This window comes from Petromyzon marinus, chromosome 46 (genome assembly GCF_048934315.1).
Source record: "Petromyzon marinus isolate PM22_M1 ecotype Great Lakes invasive population chromosome 46, UKy_Petmar_22M1.pri1.0, whole genome shotgun sequence".
In the NCBI taxonomy this organism is placed as follows: domain Eukaryota; kingdom Metazoa; phylum Chordata; class Hyperoartia; order Petromyzontiformes; family Petromyzontidae; genus Petromyzon; species Petromyzon marinus.
The window spans coordinates 12169346-12190840 of NC_133712.1; the positions used below are offsets into that span (position 1 = coordinate 12169346).

The 21495-nt window shown below is 49.7% G+C and overlaps 1 protein-coding gene across 2 annotated transcripts in view; it reads left to right on the plus strand.

The window, feature by feature from the left end:
* The first annotated feature begins 1949 nt into the window (after positions 1-1949).
* Positions 1950-21495, plus strand: part of LOC116952401 (microphthalmia-associated transcription factor-like) — a 43266-nt gene continuing 23720 nt past the window's right edge. For both annotated transcript variants that reach the window (XM_032971749.2, XM_032971751.2), the window contains exon 1: positions 1950-2216. The gene's annotated coding sequence lies outside the window, so the exon portion shown is untranslated. The remainder of the gene's footprint in view (positions 2217-21495) is intronic.

Below are 21495 nucleotides of genomic sequence, written 5' to 3' on the forward strand. Positions count from 1 at the left end.
GAGGCAGTCTCCCTCCAACATACTGAGCTCTGGAGCTCTTTGTCAGAAGGGACCTGGCTATCACAATTCATAGCACAACCAAGTGGTTTATCATCGTGTGGACATTTAGAGCAGTCAAATACTCTAAACGTGTTGATGTTGATTCTAACTGTGGAGGGAAAAACCGGAGGACCCGGAGAAAAATCCACGCGAGCACGGGGTAAGAGAGACACGCAAACTCCAACTATACAGCAGCAGCAGGGGTCAGGGTCGGGATTGAACCCACGACCTCCTCTATACCAGGCGAGGTAGTTAACATCTCCTAGTCACCGTGGTGATGATGATGAGAGAGAGACACGCAAACTCCAAATATACAGCAGCAGGCGTCAGGGTCGGGATTCAACCAACGACCTCCTGTACACCAGGCGAGGTAGTTAACATCTCCTAGTCACCGTGATGATGATGATGATGATGAGAGAGAGACACACAAACTCCAAATATACAGCAGCAGGCGTCAGGGTCGGGATTCAACCAACGACCTCCTGTACACCAGGCGAGGTAGTTAACATCTCCTAGCCACCGTGATGATAATGAGAGAGAGACACGCAAACTCCAAATATACAGCAGCAGGCGTCAGGGTCGGGATTGAACCCATGACCTCCTGTATACCGGGCGAGGTAGTTAACATCTCCGAGCCACCGTGATGATGATGAGAGAGAGAGAGACACGCAAACTCCAAATATACAGCAGCAGGCGTCAGGGTCGGGATCGAACCCACAACCTCCTGTACACCAGGCGAGGTAGTTAACATCTCCTAGCCACCGTGATGATGATGAGAGAGAGACACGCAAACTCCAAATATACAGCAGCAGGCGTCAGGGTCGGGATCGAATCCACAACCTCCTGTACACCAGGCGAGGTAGTTAACATCTCCTAGCCACCGTGATGATGAGAGAGAGAGACACGCAAACTCCAAATATACAGCAGCAGGCGTTAGGGTCGGGATTGAACCCACGACCTCCTGTACACCAGGCGAGGTAGTTAACATCTCCTAGCCACCGTGATGATGAGAGAGAGACACGCAAACTCCAAATATACAGCAGCAGGCGTCAGGGTCGGGATTGAACCCACGACCTCCTGTATACTAGGCGAGGTAGTTAACATCTCCTAGCCACCGTGATGATGATGATGAGAGAGAGAGACACGTAAACTCCAAATATTCAGCAGCAGGCGTCAGAGTCGGGATCGAACCCACGACCTCCTGTATATCAAGCGAGGTAGTTAACATCTAGCTACCGTGGGGCCCAACAACGAAGGGCAGAGGAGCGACGCTCTCAACAACGAGCGGAGCGCCGAGCGCATAAAACGCAGCGAGTTGGCACAGTAGGGTGCACAGATGGTGCATCTTCTTCCAGTAATCATCTCAGTCAGTCAACCCATGGCACCTGGCATCAGCGAGCCTTCCACACTTCACGTGACGGCTTCAATGTGCACCTAGCCTGGCACAAGCGACGTGGTGACAATCGCCGCCACTTAGTGGCGAACGTCTGCTCTTGTTGTTGTTGTTGGGCTAAAGTGTGGACATATACGCCCACCTCTTCCAAAGAAGACCAAGTTACACAGCGTGGAAGAGTAGACCAAGTTCGTCGAGAGAATGGTGAGGGGGGTGAGTGGGGGGGTGGGACTCTCAAGAGCTAGCGGCCTCTAGTGGTGCAGGAAGTCTGTCCCGTTCCGCCAGCAGTGTCGATGCGCCTGCACTTGCAGGGGCTGCGCATGCCACCCGGGGCCCCGTGTTTGTTTAAAACGTGGTGGGGGTGGGGCGAGCCCTCGCGTTAGATTCCCCAGTTCGGATAAACCGCCGCCTGTCAATCAACATAGCGGGTTGGCCAATGAGGATGCTCCGCCTCCTACCTCGCCCACACGTGAACGCGGCAGGGCCAATGGGAGGCACGCTGCGTAGCGCGGGGCGCGCATTCGCGCTGGGGAATCTGAAGAGGGGGCGGGGCGAGGCGAGGCGAGGCGGAAGTGGCCGCGAGGGGCCTAAGCGATCGTGAGGGGGAAAAAAAACCGAATTTTTTAAAACATTTTTTTCGTTGTTAAATTTCGAGTTTCAATCCATCGAATATTCTTCTACTCTCGCGCCTCGGTTCCAACTGAAACGACGTTCCGTGTCGTGACCAAGCCTTCTCGTCCGGGGTGGTTTTATTTTTGCTGCTGCTGCGCGTCGAGCGGGGCGGGTGAGTGTCGCACGCGCGGTGGGGTAACGGGAGGGTAACGTTAACACTGAAGAGGGTAACCTTAACACTGAGCAGGGTAACGTTAACACTAAAGAGGGTAACGTTAACACTGAGTAGGGTAACGTTAACACTGAAGAGGGTAACGTTAACACTGAGAAGGGTAATGTTAACACTGAGCAGGGTAACGTTAACACTGAGCAGGGTAACCTTAACACTAAAGAGGGTAACGTTAACACTAAAGAGGGTAACGTTAACACTGAGTAGGGTAACGTTAACACTGAGCAGGGTAACGTTAACACTGAGTAGGGTAACGTTAACACTAAAGAGGGTAACGTTAACACTGAGTAGGGTAACGTTAACACTAAAGAGGGTAACGTTAACACTAAAGAGGGTAACGTTAACACTAAAGAGGGTAACGTTAACAACAGGGTAACGTTAACACTAAAGAGGGTAATGTTAACACTAAAGAGGGTAACGTTAACACTAAAGAGGGTAACGTTAACACTAAAGAGAGTCACGTTAACACTGAGCAGAGTAACGTTAACACTAAAGAGGGTAACGTTAACACTAAAGAGAGTCACGTTAACACTGAGCAGGGTAACGTTAACACTACAGAGGGTAACGTTAACACTAAAGAGGGTAACGTTAACACTAAAGAGGGTAACGTTAACACAGAGGATGGGTAACGTGAACACAGAGGGGTAACGTTAACACTGAGCAGGGTAACGTGAACACGGAGGAGGGTAACGTGAACACAGAGGCGGGGTAACGTGAACACAGAGGGGTAACGTGAACACGGATGAGGGGTAACGTTGACAATGTTGTCTGTAATAAAGGTTGACTCCTCCAACGTCGCCACCCGGCGTGCTGAACTCGTTAACGAAGTGGCACGTTTTGTTTGCGTGACAAACCCTTCCTGTGTGTTACGGGTGGCGGCGGGTTTGACGACACATTTATATTGACCTGATCTCTACCCCCCCCCCCCCCCTTCAAAATTTGTTTTTTTTATCGTCAGTAACATCTCAGCTGTTTGTTCTTGAACGCACGGTCTGGGTCAGCTGCGGAAGAGTAGACCAACATACCCCTTGCTTTTAGAGAGGGGGTGCTCTTAGAGTCTTTGACCCTTTTCCCGAAAGTTCAGAATCAGAATTTGTATTTATCCGGGAGGAATCCGATGAGCTGTGAAGCTCTTTTTCCACAGACGTCCAGTCGTAGCGGGTCAGCTGGCAGAGGGGTGAGCGAGCAATTGCAGGGCTGCGCCTTTACCGTTCATCATTGGAATCGCATCGGCCTTGATCGATCCACTGCTGGATGAAGGCCTCCCTCCCGTTCGCGACCTGTCTGCAACTATCGCACGATCCTGAGATGAGATGGGCATCACGGTGGCTAGGAGATGTTGGCTACCTCGCTTGGTATGCATGAGATCGTGGGTTCAATCCCGACACTGACGCCTGCTGTATATTTGGAGTTTGCGTGTCTCTCATCATCATCATCACGGTGGCTAAGAGATGTGAACTGCCTCGCCTGGTGTACAGGAGGTCGTGGGTTCGATCCCGACCCTGACGCCTGCTGCTGTATATTTGGAGTTTGCGTGTCTCTCTCTCTCTCATCATCATCACGGTGGCTAGGAGATGTTAACTACCTCGCCTGGTGTACAGGAGGTCGTGGGTTCGATCCCGACCCTGACGCCTGCTGCTGTATATTTGGAGTTTGCGTGTCTCTCATCACGGTGGCTATGAGATGTTAACTGCCTCGCCTGATATGCATGAGGTTATGAGTTCGATCGCGACTGTGACGCCTGCAGCTGTATATTTGGAGTTTTTGCGTGTCTTTCTCTCTCCGTCTCTCTCCCCGTGGTGAAGTGAATTTGTCTCCGGGTCATCCGATTTCCCCCCCCCCCGCACACATTTAGAATCAACGTCACGCGTTTAGAATATTTTGGCTGCTATACATTTCCACGTGACGACAAGCCACTTCGTTGCGTGTGCCTTACATGGTGTAATGTACCTTGGACTTCTTTCGCGCCGTACGTAGCCAACCGTGCTGATCGGAGGTTGGCTACGTACGAACTTCTTTCGCACCGTACGTAGGCAACCGCGCTAATCTGGAGGGCCGCTGCCCGAAACGTCGCACGCTTTTAAGGGCAGCGCTACTGACGAATGTGTGGATTATTTTTTTGTTTCAGTTGCGGTGTAACAATACCACCCAGGACCCTTGGCAACACTGAGCTGATTTCACCATCGCTTGCGTCTCCTCGATGGACGTGCTCACTAAGACGCGTTCCATTATTTGACTGCCGCTCCGTAATTCGCCTCGATCCATCATCGCCTCGTTGTGCCTTTCCCGGGTGTCATTAAGCTATTTACAGATTTTAATTACGCCAGTTTAGAATAAGTTGGGGGAAAAAAACAACCATCACCAGAATCTGTCTGTTAATTGTGTTGTTGTTGTTGTTGCGTCGCTGTGTGTTGTATTTATCGGTCCAGTGGTCGCCTCGGTGAAACATCATCAAATATTTACCGCATTGTGGAAAGTCAACTATGGATGGACTGGCGCTTGCCATGGCGATGTGGAATTTTCACGACCGGCTCGAGGAAGCTACTGGGAGCTGTGCACTTTTAAATCATCCAGATCGAAAACTCATTTCTTTCGAACTGCTTTTTGTTTCTAGTTCTCCTTACCCCGCACCTCCGATTAGCACGGTTGGCTACGTACGGTGCGAAAGAAATTCGACATGCACACATCACCTTGCGTGTGCGCGCACGACGCCTTCATCGAGCGGTACGGAGAGCATGTCTGGTGGCGATGATTATTGTTTGCTCGGCTTCATTGAAGGATCCTCCTGCGCTTGGATATTTGCACAGATGCATTCGCGAGTGAGAATCCACCACTAATCCCACGCACGCCTCACGTGTGTGGCAGCAGTGTTGCCCCATGAAACCAAGCCACCCCTCAGGCCTCTACTTGAGTGTTTTTTGGTGACTCAAAATTCAGAAATTGGGGTTGTAGGATTCGATTTATTTTCGAGTTGTCACCAGAGCAGACACTAATTTACATCACCATAATATAATTTACATCACCTTTATCAGAATATGTATTTATGCTTAAGGAATCTGATGACCCATAAAGCTCTTTTTTCCACAGATGCCCAGTAGTTTCACGCATATCCAGTCCGAATTCGCTTCTGGGTGAACTCTGCCCACACGATGCCAATCGTGCGGTGTTGTCTGAACATGCCTCATCACCACGCTGATCAGTGCGGTGTTGGTGGATAGGAGGGGTGGGTAGCGGTTCGCGCTACGAACACGACGACCCGGGTTCGTTTCTCGTCCACGGCCACCACCAGTGACGATTATTTGGACCGGTCCTGGGCCTCCCCTAGGTCGACTCGGCCCCGAAATGAGTACCCGGTGCGATGTGTAAACATCGCCTCTGGGGAGACAAAGGCGGCCGGGCGTGGTGGCTGGGCCCACCCACACCCTCCTGTGCCGCGTGCCGGCCTTCATAGGTGCTCGCGAACAGCACTTGCCCCAACAGTCTGTTGAAGCCTATTGGGGGGTGGGAATCTTAGTCTAAGCGCACGTGTTCAACTTTACAGCACGGCGCGTGCGGTTAGCGTGCAGCTTGCTGACGTTCCCCCCCCCTACACTCTTTCAATAATTAGCCACGTGTACTGTCCAACATTTATGGTGACGCTGCTGCTGCGTTAGCAGTGGGGGCACCAAATCGTTAACAAGCAAAATTAAACCTCAGCGCTCCACCTCGGCCTGGCGGGCCTCCCTGTTTTTTTGTGCCGTGAAGAAAACTCGACCACGGCTTAACCCTCCCTTGTCAGTGGAACTTCTATCGTAGGCAACCGTGCTCATTTGGCTCCTCTGTGGACCCCGAAGGAGGGCGCCGCTGCCCGAAACGTCGCACGTTTTTGAGGCCGTGCTGCTGACGAATGCGTGGATTTTTGTTGCAATAATCATGTACAGTCTTGATTTGAAGCTTTCGTGACTGCGGGAATCCATACTCTTTGGTTCTCTCGGTTAAAGTCACGTAGGTAGAAATGATAAATAGATGACGACGTTTCGATCGCCACACAAGCAATCGTGCCTTTACCGCAAGAACCAAAGAGTAATCATTTACAGCTCCCTCCCTTTCGTCACTTGCACTCATTCACCACTGACTTGAATTGTTGTTCCCCTTCGCTCGCGTGGGTCACGTGTAGTCACACAACACCTGACCTAAGTGCACCTAGCCTGGCACAGAGCTCTGTGCTGACGTCACTGCAACTTTGGCGAACGGCGGGTTGATGTTGTTGGGTCCAGGTGTCGGCGCGGTTAGGGCTTACGGAACACAGTGGTAACGAAGCAGTTGGTGCACTGCACTATGAACCTGGTGACCTGGGTTCCATTCCTGGGCGCGGCTAACATCAGTGGCAAGTGTTATCTCAATCGGTCATTGGGCCTCCTTTAGGTCGACTGGGCCTCATTTAAGTCGACTCGGTTTCAAATGAGGACCTGGTGCGCTGTGTAAATATCAACTCTGGGGAGAAATAGGCGAGCGGGTCGGGTGTGGTCCTGGACACAACACCACCTCGTGAGCCGTGCCACCCTGCATGGGTGTTGTTGCTCGCTCGCAGCCCTTGCCTCTTCCCAAGGCCAAGGTGGAAGATTATTTTGGTTGTCGTGACCTCCCGATGCGAGAATGGATTCTTTGTCTCGTGGCGGCGATAGCACCGTGGGGGGGGGGGGACAAAGTGGGGAATTTGCCAAAGACTTTTTAAAAGCTTGAGAAATGTTTGTGGTTTTTTTGCGAGTTTGTGGGGGGGGAGCGGGGGCCCCACGGAGGCGGTCCCGCGTGACGGCTCGCTTGTTTTGCAAAGAAAACGAGACGTTGCCACAAAAACAGGTTCCAGTTTTATTTTTAAAAATGAGCAACGAATTCAGAGCGGAACATCGTCGCGCGCGTCCCGTCAAGGTGGGTCAGAGATCGCGTGATGACCTGGGAGTCGGCCTGGACTTGAGTCTCGCAAACCGCGACGGACAGGAAGAGGAACAGCACACGGATTAGAGTGTACGTGCCGGTTGGACACGTAATATCGACTTTGTATAAATATGTATTTACTTGCAACCAAAGTAAGAGGCTCAGAATGTGGACGGCGAACAAAGACGACGGGAACAAAAGTTGAAAGTGCGCAGGGAAGCGCCGAGAGGTGAACGATTGGATTTGCTCTGAGAGACAGAACTCGCAATATTAGGGGCGTCACGTGGACTGTTAACCCTTTCCCGTTCCGAGTCGTTCGCAAGTCGGAGGGTGGGTGGGTCCCGCTCACTGCTGGATCTCGGAACGCGTGAGCGGCTCGGCGTTAATTTTATTTAGAGAGGCGTAGCGCCGCTGGTTTTTATTTTTTGAGCGAACTTCCGTGACAAAGCAAAGCGCCGTGTTGCTCTATCACGGGCGTGGGGAGACCTGCGACACCGCGGTTCTTCTGCTTTGATTGGCCCATGGCTACGCGAGGCCTACCGACAAAATGCCTTCATCTGTCATTGCAGGCACCGTGGCCGCACACGATGGCAGCAGGCAATGTGTTCAGGAGATCGGTTCCAGTTTCGCGGTCTGCTAGCCACGACGAGAGGGATACAGTTTTGCTGTTCCTCCTCCATTGAAAGAGCACAGAGACCACAGTGGGTTTAGTCATACGGTCCATAGTTTTGGTTGCATGGCCATAGTCGGGTCTCTGTGGTTCATACTCTTTGGTTCTTTCGGTAAAGTCACGTAGGTATAAATTAAATTGCGACGTTTTGGGCGCAACACACAAGCGTCCATCATCAGGTGGGAAAGCTGTGGTTCATCTTTGATGCAGTTATATAAGTCGATGTATCTCTGTCTCTTTGGGTCTCTGTGTATCTCTGTGGGTGTCTATGTATCTCTAAGTGTCTGTGGGTTTTCCATATGGGTTGAAAGTTTCGGTTGCATGGCCACAGTCGCACTGAGGGGTATAGAATGAACGACCTGGCAACAACGCCACGCTCGTGATGTCAGCGGCACTCAGTCGTGGCCTCCTGCAGCGGGTGACACGAGCGATGGCGGTGTGAGTGAGTGTTGTTGTGTAATTGCCCGCCGAGGGGGAATGTGAATGAGCCAGTTGGCGCTCTCGCTCGGTTAGGAAGAGGTTTCCCCCGTGACGACGTTGCCCTGACTCTGCCGTGATATGGTGGTGCTTGGCAAGCCGTCTTAGTTGAGGGCGCCACGGTGGCGAGATGCGGTATACAGGATGTTTGTGGGTTCAATCCCGACGCTGACGCCTGTATATTTGGAGTTTGAATGTCTCCCTCCCCGTGGTCGTGTGGAATCTTCTCCAGGTCCTCCGTGTTTTCCCTACGCATTTAGAAACATGCGTTTAGAGTATTTGAACGCTATAAATTTTCACATTAGCCATGTCTTTGGGCTATAATTTGTGGTCAGATTGCTTCTGAAAAGAGCTGTATAGCTCAATAAGCCTTATCTGGTAAAATAGAACGTTTTTAGTTTTGTGTCCCTTACATCTTGGCAGGAGGAATCTTGAGAGTGGTAGCATTAGTTTATGAACTTGTCAAATGTAATGTTGTGCTTTTGTGTGTATTTGTAAGCGGTTAGCTTGCTACGCTACGAACCCGGCGACCCGAGTTCAATTCCCGTTTACGGCCAACACCAGTGACAAATATCTGAACCGGTCCTGGGCCTCCGCTAGCATGACTTGACCTCAAATGAGTACCTGATGCGGTGTGTAAGCATCACCACTGAGTAGACAAAGGCGGTCGGGCATGGTGCTGGCCACCCACCCCTTCATGTGCCGTGCCGGCCTTCATAGGTGCTCGATAACAGCATTTGCCCCAACAGCCTGTTAAGGCTGCACGGGGGATCTTTGTATTCGTGTGACTGTGGGGATATTTATTCAATGATTTGAGTGATTGCCTTTGTTTAAGAAGATCACCCGGAATTCACCCTACCTTACCTGTCAGGTTTCGAAAGCCTTGTGGGGCGAGTCTGGGTGTTGTTTCGGTTGTCCACTATGTACAGCCGGTTGTTGGGATGCCACGGTGAAGAGATGTTAACTCACTCGCCTGGCATGCGGGAGGTCATGGGTTCGATACCGACCCCGACCGCTGTCGGGGTATCGGATTTTTTTTCCGGGTCTTCCGGTTATTCCCCCAACATTGAGAAAACATGCGTTTAGAGTATTTGGCTGCTGTGCATTTACAAATGATAAGCCACTTTGTTGAGCTATCCAATTGTGATAGCCAGGTCGCTTCTGAAAAAGAGCTACATAGCTCAGTGGGCCAACAGATTCGAAGTCTTTATTATCGAGAAATACGATGAGTTCACTGATGTCCAGTGTTTTCACAGATGTCCAGTAAAATATGTCTTTACCTGGTTAAATAAAAATAGTTTGGTTTAGTTACAAGCTGCTGCGGGACTTGGTCATGGGTAGCAGTGGTCAGTGGCAGGAAGACCCATTCTTGTACGGTACTTCGATGCTCCCACACGTGTCCACAGCCCGCACTGACCAGAACGGTGAAGTATGCTTAAATAACCCGCACGTCATGGGGAGGTCCTCATCCAGCAGTGTAATCGACAAAAGAGGCTGTGCAGGTGCTAAAACCCCGTTCTTGTGGGCGCGGTGGCACCGTGGGTTAGAACGCTGCACCGCCCCTAACCCGGCTACCCGAGTTCAATTCCTGGCCAAGGCTAATACCAGTGGCAAGCAATATCTGAACCGGTCCCGGGCCACCCATTCCCCCCCCCCCCTTCACCAACCCGGCAACCCGGACTTCCTAGCATGGTGAAGTATTGTGAAACAATTCCCGTGACCGGCACAACATTTGCGCGGGGGAGGGTGGGGGCCTTTATCTCAAGGTAGATAGACGAATAGTAATTTGCGATCGGATCTCCGTTTTGTTCAAGCGAGGCGCGGGCGCGATAATATCGCCGTCTTGTTGGACAGATGAAATGTAACGTGTCACATCCAGCAGCAGGAGCCGGTTCCGAGCTATGGGACCTGTGCAGGCCTGGTGGGGAGAGTAACGACAACAACAAAACGCCCGCGGAGGTGGACCCTGGAATTTTCTTCACAGCGCATGCAGCCGCGAGGGTTTTGGGTTTCGGTCCCGAGTGACGCGTGGGCCGGTGCGCGTGGGACGGTGTGCGTGGGCAGGTCGCGTTGGTTATGGGTGCTTGGGTATTAGGGGCGGGTGGGTAGGGGGGCGTGGGTAGGGGAGAGTGAGTAGGGGAGAGTGGGTAGAAGTTATGGGAGGAGACAGAGAAAAGGAGGGAGCGTTGCAACGGTGACGCACTGCCCTAGGAACCCGACGACCCGAATTCCATTACCGTTCACGGCCACCGACAACACCAGTGACGAGATTACCTGAACCAGTCCTGGGCCTACCCTAGGTCGAATCTTCCTCCAATGAATATTGTACCTGGTGCGATGTGTAAACATGTGCAAACATCGCCACGAGGGCAACAAAGGCGGCCGGGCGTGGTGCTGGCCGCCCACCCCCTCGTGTGCCGCGCCGGCCCTCATCGGTGCTGCTCGCTAACAGCACTTGCCCCAAAAGTATGTTAGGGCTATACGGGGGACCTTTGTCATTGGATGGAGAGAGAAGGAGGATGGAGACAGGGGCAGTGGGGGAGAATATGAGAGGAACTTTGACTAAAAGGGTGGAGAGGAGGGAGAGGGCAGGGGTGAGAGGAGGAGGACACAACGATGAGAGGGAGTGGGTGGTTACTTATGCCCGTGAATGGCCCGATTGGTGTGAGCTTTCGCATGAGATTCCGTTCTGAAAGAAAGAAAAAACCGGATGTGTGAGAGAACAAAAAATGTAGAACGATGAAAATGTTCAAACCGCATCCACAAATCCATCGCGAGCAAGGGGGGGGGGGGGGTCTGTAGAGGCACAGCCTCAGGAATGTGACCGGTGACAGAGTCGCGGAGCAGATATGTGGCGCCCATCGCCTGTGATTCACCTCCCCGGCGATTCCACGATAAACGATCGCCACGTTTGCTGTTTTCGATCGCAGTCTGCAGAAGCAGCATGAGCCTCAGCATCAGTCCGCAGCTGCTGTGGTGTTGACGCAGACGCCCCGGCCTGCTGTGAGCATGTTACTGCGAGGCAGGGAGGCATCGGTCCGATTTAAAATCGCTGCTCGCGATCAAAAACGCCTCGTTAACTCGTTATACGTCGTGAATTCGTTAACTCGTTATACGTCGTGAATTCGTTAACTCGGTATACGTGGTAAATTCGTTAACTCGGTGTAAGTCGTGAATTAGTTCCAGAAGGTAGGAGGACTTATACCGAAAGTGACGAACACCAAACAGATTTTTCCCATAATAAATAAAGGGAAAGGAAATAATCTGTTCCAGAGTATAAGAAATTATATTTTATATGGCCTATTATACATTAATGGGGTTGTATAAGATAATTTAGACACTAATTACTAAAATGCATACATACATTTAAATAAATGCATAAATTAAAACAAGTTGAAATACAAATAAAATGTAACGTCATTTTACCTTGCTGAGAGGAGTTGATAGCCTACGAGGATGGTGGTGAGGAACGGGAGGAGGTGGAGATGTTATTTTTTGGAAGGAGAGTCCCCTTCAATTAAAACTTCAGGAAGCTGAAATTCTGGAGTTTTGTCGCTTTCTCTTTTCTTGACTTGGACCTGGTTGAGGCTCACCAGGTTTGAGTTTTGAAGTTTGTTTTTAGCCTTCTAAGAATGTTCCTGAAGCGTGACATTGTCTGGTCATTCCACACAATACTGTTACGGCTTGTTAGAGCAGTAACAGTTTTGTGTGGGCGGGTACTGTACGCGGTGACTCATCCCGACCCATACAAGTTCTAGCAAGCGCGTCGTATCCCAAGCAAGAAGTCGTGTCCCAAGCAAGAAGTCGTATCCCAAGCAAGAAGTCGTATCCCAAGCAAGACGTCATATCCCAAGCAAGAAGTCGTGTCCCAAGCAAGAAGTCGTATCCCAAGCAAGAAGTCGTGTCCCAAGCAAGAAGTCGTATCCCAAGCAAGAAGTCGTGTCCCAAGCAAGACGACGTATCCCAAGCAAGACATATCCCAAGCAAGAAGTCGTATCCCAAGACGTCGTATCCCAAGCAAGAAGTCGTATCCCAAGACGTCGTATCCCAAGCAAGAAGTCGTATCCCAAGCAAGACGTATCCCAAGCAAGAAGTCGTATCCCAAGCAAGAAGTCGTATCCCAAGCAAGAAGTCGTGTCCCAAGCAAGAAGTCGTATCCCAAGAAGTCGTATCCCAAGCAAGAAGTCGTATCCCAAGCAAGAAGTCGTATCCCAAGCAAGACGTATCCCAAGCAAGAAGTCGTGTCCCAAGCAAGAAGTCGTATCCCAAGCAAGAAGTCGTGTCCCAAGCAAGACGACGTATCCCAAGCAAGACATATCCCAAGCAAGAAGTCGTATCCCAAGACGTCGTATCCCAAGCAAGAAGTCGTATCCCAAGACGTCGTATCCCAAGCAAGAAGTCGTATCCCAAGACGTCGTATCCCAAGCAAGAAGTCGTATCCCAAGCAAGACGTATCCCAAGCAAGAAGTCGTATCCCAAGCAAGAAGTCGTATCCCAAGCAAGAAGTCGTATCCCAAGCAAGAAGTCGTATCCCAAGCAAGAAGTCGTATCCCAAGCAAGAAGTCGTATCCCAAGCAAGACGTATCCCAAGCAAGACGTATCCCAAGCAAGACGTCGTATCCCAAGACGTATCCCAAGCAAGAAGTCGTATCCCAAGACGTCGTATCCCAAGCAAGAAGTCGTATCCCAAGCAAGACGTATCCCAAGCAAGAAGTCGTATCCCAAGCAAGAAGTCGTATCCCAAGCAAGACGACGTATCCCAAGCAAGAAGTCGTATCCCAAGCAAGAAGTCGTATCCCAAGCAAGACGTATCCCAAACAAGAAGTCGTATCCCAAGCAAGAAGTCGTGTCCCAAGCAAGAAGTCGTATCCCAAGAAGTCGTATCCCAAGCAAGAAGTCGTATCCCAAGCAAGAAGTCGTATCCCAAGCAAGACGTATCCCAAGCAAGAAGTCGTGTCCCAAGCAAGAAGTCGTATCCCAAGCAAGAAGTCGTGTCCCAAGCAAGACGACGTATCCCAAGCAAGACATATCCCAAGCAAGAAGTCGTATCCCAAGACGTCGTATCCCAAGCAAGAAGTCGTATCCCAAGACGTCGTATCCCAAGCAAGAAGTCGTATCCCAAGACGTCGTATCCCAAGCAAGAAGTCGTATCCCAAGCAAGACGTATCCCAAGCAAGAAGTCGTATCCCAAGCAAGAAGTCGTATCCCAAGCAAGAAGTCGTATCCCAAGCAAGAAGTCGTATCCCAAGCAAGAAGTCGTATCCCAAGCAAGACGTATCCCAAGCAAGACGTATCCCAAGCAAGACGTCGTATCCCAAGACGTCGTATCCCAAGCAAGAAGTCGTATCCCAAGACGTCGTATCCCAAGCAAGAAGTCGTATCCCAAGCAAGACGTATCCCAAGCAAGAAGTCGTATCCCAAGCAAGAAGTCGTATCCCAAGCAAGACGACGTATCCCAATCAAGAAGTCGTATCCCAAGCAAGAAGTCGTATCCCAAGCAAGACGTATCCCAAACAAGAAGTCGTATCCCAAGCAAGAAGTCGTATCCCAAGCAAGAAGTCGTATCCCAAGCAAGAAGTCGTATCCCAAGCAAGACATATCCCAAGCAAGAAGTCGTATCCCAAGCAAGAAGTTGTATCCCAAGCAAGATGTATCCCAAGCAAGAAGTCGTATCCCAAGCAAGACGTATCCCAAGCAAGAAGTCGTATCCCAAGCAAGAAGTCGTATCCCAAGCAAGAAGTCGTATCCCAAGCAAGAAGTCGTATCCCAAGCAAGAAGTCGTATCCCAAGCAAGAAGTCGTATCCCAAGCAAGAAGTCGTATCCCAAGCAAGAAGTCGTATCCCAAGCAAGAAGTCGTATCCCAAGCAAGAAGTCGTATCCCAAGCAAGAAGTCGTATCTCAAGCAAGAAGTCGTATCTCAAGCAAGAAGTCGTATCCCAAGCAAGAAGTCGTATCCCAAGCAAGACGTATCCCAAGCAAGACGTCGTGTCCCAAGACATTTTTTTCTCGTCAAAACACGCCGTATACCAAATTCGACGTATTCCAAAGCGGTCGTATACCGAGGTATGACTGTGAATAAAAATAATAGTTTGAACGCACGTGCTGAGCACGAAGGCTTTAAAGGGCCCAAAAATATCAAAAGTTTGAAGCACAATCTCTTTGAATTGAGCAAGGTTATCCATTGTAAGAGATTGGCGGAATGAAACAATGGGAGGTGGATTCCGAGTTGAGTTAATACGTGTCTTGAATTACTCCCAGGCGCTGGGGGAGCTCGATCTGTGAAAAAGAGCTTCGTCGCTCATCGGATTCCTCCAGGATGAATGAAGATTCTGAAAAAAGATTCTGATTGTTGATGGTAGATTCCATCGCTGTGCACAGTGATTGAGTACGCCCCTCTGTTGACTCAGCCCCCTGCCCCCTTTAACTTTCCCTCCTACCTCTTATCTACAACGGTGCCATGCCCTCCTCCTCCTCATCTTTGTCTGTCTTGGGGACTTGCGCCCTGGCCATCCTCTCCCGTTCCTTTCTCTTTCCCCGTGCATCACTCCCTTGCATCTACTCCACCTGCCCGTGGAGTGTGCCACGGTGACACAGTTGCTAGTCCCTCCTACAACAGCCGATAATAGAAGCAGAGCTCGCCTCCCCATGTCTCCACACGTGAATAAAATAAAGCATTCATAATAAAGGTTTTTGGGTTAGATTTGCGTTACTTATCAATGTGTCGCAACCCTCCACCACCCTACACGGGCAATCAGTAAAAAAATGTGTCACGTTGACAAATGACAAATAGTTCACTACTTTAGCCCACCAGTGTGTTGAAGAGTGAATCCACAACATTTACATTTTTATTAGTACGACGTTTCGCTGGTACATGTAGTTACATTACTGGCCAAGGCTAATTAGAGAATGCATTGAAATTGAGAGAAATACAAATAACTTTAATCGCTCTGACAGCCACAGGCTTAGTGCGGCCTGGAAGCGTATTATTAAATGATACATTACAATTACAATTCCTTATAGGGGAAACACAATCTAATTAACTGATTACTAACCTAGTATATTATTACAATAACCCCCCCTCCGCCACCTCTGATTTCTGCACCTGATTGGGTATAGTGATTGGGTTCAGTTATAAAATAATACACATTACAACTAATTACTAATTTACAACTGATTACTAATCATAACCATGAACTGATTACTAATCTATTATATAATTACAATACCCGCCTCTGATCTCTGCACCTGATTGGGTTAAATGATGACGTCACCCTGGTGCTCTATTTAAGACCGGGAGCAGGTGGAGGGCTTCACTTTTCTGTCAAATTGCCCGATGATGCTGGATGTAATTACCAGCGAAACGTCGTACTCAAAAATTGTAAATGTTGCGGATTCACTCTTCAACACACCGGTGGGCTAAAGTAGTGAACTATTTGTCTTTTGTCAACGTGACACATTTTTTACTGATTGGCCGTGTCGGGTGTGGAGGGTTTGTGACACATTTATAAATAACGCAATATAACCCATGAACCTTTATTATGACTAATATTGATTGTGAAAGCCTACGTGCCAAAATAAAGCATGTTTGTCAGTCCATCAGCCTGAACGACTTCTGCCCGAATATCACGCAGCTGAACCGCCCTGTGTATATGTACCATGCCGCATCGCGCTCTTTCATATGCGCTTCTGTGGCCGTCTGGAACGCTCTTCCTATATTAGGAAGCCATTGGGGGCTCTGTACTTTTGCATCTAAAACTAATTTATTTAAAACAGTTTTTTGTGTTTAGTTTGTTGCCCCCTCCACCTGCACCTCCGATTAGCACGGTTCACTTCGTACGGTTGCGAAAGAAGTTCAACGTACATATCCTTTGAATTGACTTTGTACTGTGGATTTCCACACACAGAAAGGGCAATCCAGGTATCCCTCGATTTACCAAAGGGATGCATTAAAAAAGCATGCATGAAACCTGGTGACTTTTCCCATTAATTTAACACTAAAAGTTTGGGATGTCTGTCTGGGCAGTCATTTCAACTCTACTCCTAACCTGAAAAAAATATACACCTGCAGGGACTCCTCTATTTAAGAAAATTCGACTTTAAAACTTTCCGATAATACGAAAAAACCTGTCCTTATGTCCAGTTGCCTGTTCAGACAGAGAGTTGTAAAGTAAACCGTCACGTAATTAATTGCGGTGGTGACATCTGCAGAATGTGTAGAGCCAGTGGCGTCTACATCTACAGGAGATTTTAAAACTTTTAAAGCCACTCCCCCGTGTTTAGTGTGCATGCCGTACAACATGTGTGGAATCGACAGGAGTAAAGTTGGACTTACGAACAAGTCAACTTACGAACAGACCTCTGGAACCTAACTCGTTCCTAAGGAGAGGAGTCCCTGTATATCACTTTTCACAATTAAAAAAAAAACATACATTTTAGAAGAAAAAAAAAACATACATTTTAAAACGATTGAACAATAATTACTTGGAAAGAAAATAAATTCGCCTTTCCAGGGAACTCCCCGAAAAATATCTCCTTGCATATTCTTTGGTTCTTTCGGTAAAGGTCACGTTTTGCGATCCAAACGTCGTGATCTATTATTTTTTTTCTACCCACGTGACTTTTACCGAAAGAACCAAAGAGTGTGGATTCCCGCAGTCACGAAAGCTTCAAATCAAGATGTCCTTGCATGTTGGAATGGCTGGGTATGGCGCTGTGCGATGGAGGCCGTTGTTACAGCTGCCACCGCACAGACGACGCCGTTCGTTGTGACGGCAGCCTCCAACCGCCGCGCGCGACTTCTCGTTTTCACGATGTCGCGGGCGCGTGCCGAAGTGACATTTCGCGGACCCCTGGAAATTCGATTTTTTTTTTGGCAATCGAGAAGCGCCCGCGACTTGTCATTCGCGGCGGCGTGGAATTTCGTTAAAACGGAACGTTCGTAAAATCGTGGGACGCCCACCCTTATTGTCAATTATATTATCATCATTGATGGAGAATCAGGCTGGACTTGGCCTTTCTGGTGATAATACAGAGGGGTTTTGCTGAGATGTTCAAACATTGCTCGGCATCGTCAAGTGCTCGGCATCGTCAAGTCCACAAAACATGCAAACAAACAAACCGTGCTTTGATAATAATGTTGTGCATTGTTGTTTGAAACTGATTGGCCTGCGCCAGAGGCGGTATCCTCAATGTCTTTCGACGTAACAGCACAAATGTGATGCAAATATCAAAGCATTTCTATCGCATTGCACGTTTGTTTGCGTGTTTTACCGCAAGCGTGTGTGGTTAATGCGGACTTGGTATCTTTGTGATGATGATGGGTGTTCATTTGACGTTTGAACATCTGAACACCTGTATTATTGCTGGAAAGGCTAGATTGTTTTAAATATTCATTATTTTTATCACTTTAATTTGTTTTGATAACTTTTTTGTAGCTTATGTTTTTTGTGTTATGCCATTTATTAATTTGTTTATTCATTTTTGGATTTTGCTTGATGGGGTTTTCATTTGCTTGGTGTGTGTGTGTGGCTTTCTATTATGAGGAGCAGTGATGTAGCGGTTAGCGCTCTGCACTACGAACCCCGAGTTCGATTCAAGCTCACGGCCAACACCAGTGACGATTATCTGAACCGGTCCTGGGCCTCCCCTAGGTCGACTCAGCTTCAAACGAGTACCCGGTGCTATGTGTAAACATAGCCACTGGGGAGACAAAAGCGGCCGGGCGTGGTGCTGGCCACCCACCTCCTCGTGTGCCTTCATAGGTGCTCACTAACGACACCAGCTCCTACAGTCTGTTAAGGCTATATGGGGTGTCTTTGTCTTTAAATCTCATTAATAGTACAGCGTTGTGAGGATGCTGTTGACGCGATACAAAACGAAAGTATGATTTTGATACCGGTTAAAAAACAACCAATGGTCCTGTACCATTATACTTATCATCATCATCCTGAGTGTGGCGGCTTCCCCGATGTACGGCTGTGTATATTTGCGTTGTTCAAGTTGGCCGGCCTGCTGCTGCTGCTGTTTGCCATTCTGCTCCCCCCCCTCCAGCAACAGACATCCAAGCGGGGAAAGTCCCCCTGGTTTCTATTTAAGGGCCTCATCACCAACCCCTCGTGATCGCAGCTGCGCTCCGCCTACCACGGCCGCCACCACCACCGCTACCATCCGTCTTGTTCGCTATCATCATCACTGCATCGTCATTCGTGTGCCGTAGCCGGCATCGCCACGGAACGTTGTGCGGTCAGGCGGCCGGTGAGTTCGCTGTGCGGTTAGCGGTGTTAGTCCGGGTGCTGGCTGGGTGGTAGCGGTGTTAGTCCGGGTGCTGGATGGTAGCGGTGTTAGTCCGGGTGCTGGGTGGTAGCGGTGTTGTTGAGTCCGGGTGCTGGCTGGGTGTTTACTGGGCGTTGTTATCCCTCCTGTTAGCTGTGTGCGGCTGTCTGGCAACCGCAGTCACTGTGTGTTTGCTGGGTGGTAGCTGTGTGTTAGCTGTGTGCTGCTGCGTGGTACTGTATAGCTGTGCAGTCGCTGTGTTAGCAGCGTTGGCGACTGTTATACGGCATCGTGGCTGTTTAATCGCAGCGTGGCAAGCTGCGCGTTAGCTGTTGGTTGCTCAGTGTCAACTCTGCGTGTGTGTGTGTGACTTGTGCGTATGCACGTGTTGCTCGCTGTTACGTAGCTAGCCAACCAAGCGTGCTCATGGGAGGCTCGACTAGCGCGTTAACTCCGTCTGTTGGTGGGTGGAGCACCTATGAAGGCCAGCACGGCACACGAGGGGGTGGATGATGGCCAGCATCACGCCCGGCCGCTAACAGCACTTGCCCCGACAGTCTGTTACAGGCTACACGGGGGTGAGCTTTGTCTTTGTGCGCGAGTGTCTTGCTGCCTCTCGTCCGTTTAAATCCGTGCGACCTACGTTCACCCTGCGCGTTATCCCCTCGTGACACGACACGTTGAACTCCCATCGGAGGAAGTTGTTTTTCTTCCCTGGCATACGCGCGTGTGTGTGTATATATATGGGGCAAGTGTGTGAGTGTGTGGGGGGGGGGGGAGACTATTCGGTAGGCACCTTCGACACCTTCACGTGGCCTCAAAGTGCACGTGGCCTGGCACAGGCGCCGTGGGTGATGTCGCCGTCACTCGGTGGCCAACGGTGGGGTCTTGCTTGGCATTGGGCCTTGGCGACTGGTCAGTGAGCCTCGTGGGTCTGCGGGTGTGCTATGCCGCGTACGTGCCGTGTAGTTGGCGTCGTGAAAGTTGCCTGCGGACGTGCGACGGATGGTTTACACACAAGTCTTGTGGAACTTTTACATGGAGGGCTAGACGTGGGGGGTTGGGGGGGACGAATTTAACGTTGGCGTGAGCAGGTAAAACGTTGGAGCGATCGTGTGCTGTGTGTGCTGTTAGCGAACCTTCATAGGTGCTCGCTAACAGCTCTTGCCTCGAGAGTCTGTTAAGGTTATACGGGGGATCTTTGTCCTTGTTTTGTGGGTTGCTCGCGAGTAGGTGCTCGCTAACAGCACTTGCCCCGACAGTCTGTTATGTCTCTGGGGGAATCGTCTTTTTGGGTTGCTGTTTTATAACATGCTGTTGTTGTGATCAGATGAAACAAAGTAGCATCATCAGTAGAATCATAGTTAAGAACAGCGGTTGAGTCGTGATTGACATTAGCGCAGTCATCATCAGTAGCAGAATATGTTTTTGTCATTAGCAGTAGCAGCAGTGTTATCACCGACAGAAGCAGCAGCAGTAGGAATCATCAGTAAAATAATTGTCATTAGCAGCAGCTGCAGAATCATCAGCAGCGGCGTCAGCAGAAGTACAGTAGAATAATTATCAGCAGTAAAATCGAGATAATCGTCAGCGGCAGCAGAAGCCGCAAAATAATCGGCAGTAGAGAAATAATCAGCAGGAGCGAACGTTTAGTTCCGCGTAGAATCATCACCTTCCCTCCCTAAAATCGTCATCACAATCATCGTCACCATCGCCACGTCCGACGGGGTCGGCCTATTTCAAAGGCTTCGGCGCAAGTGATCCGATCACCGCGCGTAAAGCCTCTCTCCGAGAGCCGGTCACCTCGCCACGAGCCGCTCGGGGGTGGGGTTGTGGTCCACTCGGAGCTGGGACAACTCTCGGTGCCCTTACCCGGTTCTGTTGTCAACAGAGGGGTCCAATCCATCCATCGGTGTAGCCTTAACCCCCCCCCCCCCACCACTACTTCTCGCCTTCGAACCTGATTGGCTCACAAGTGACGACGTCACATTTATCCCCCGTCTACGGGAGGATTTATCCACAAATCTGGCTGTCGCCTGATGATGCTGGTTGTAATTACTGGGGAAACGTTGTACTCAGATTGTAAGTATTGTGGGTTTACTCTGCAACACACAACCGGTGTGTTGTACGAGTAACGAATTGCCATGTTATGTTTACGTGACAAACCTCACTAATTGGCTGTGTCGGGTGGTGGCGAGTTTAACGACACATTTATATTGACCCAATAAAACTTCTTATGGGTAATATTGGTCGCAAAGCCGACGTGTTAAACTTTTAAACAGACTTGAGGCAAGTGCTGTTAGCGAGTGGCAGCGATTATGGAGGCTGGCACGCTGTAAATGCCCAAATGATGGGCCACTTTGTTGAGCTTTAATTTGTGGTGTCCAGGTCGCTTCTGAAAAATAAGTGAGTGCCTAAGTGGGCTTTGCCTGGTAGGATGGGGGATGGTTTAGCGTTATTTGTATGCGTTTTGAGTGATTTGTTTACCTTGTACTTTGCAATACTATTATGCGTTTGTATTGATTGTTATTGTAACATGCTTACCTGCCCCTACTGGACATCTGTGAAAAAATTGCTTTTATAGCTCATCGGATTCCTCCAGTATAAATGATTATTCTGATTATCAACTTAGGGGGTGCGGCAATCGCTCAGGTGGAGGCCCCCCCAATATTTAATTCGTCTCGTACGGTCGCATCCTAGAGGCTATTCTATTTCGTTGACTCCTCTTGGCCTAATCACACGTCTCGAACATGTTAAACCGAGTTTTAAATAAGTGCTTTGTTCTTTGACACTCTTGTTGATCACATCTCATGGTGGTTGTTCAGGAGGGGGGCCCAACTCGTAGCTTTGGCCACCAAATGGGAGCCATGGCAATTTGTCACAAAGAG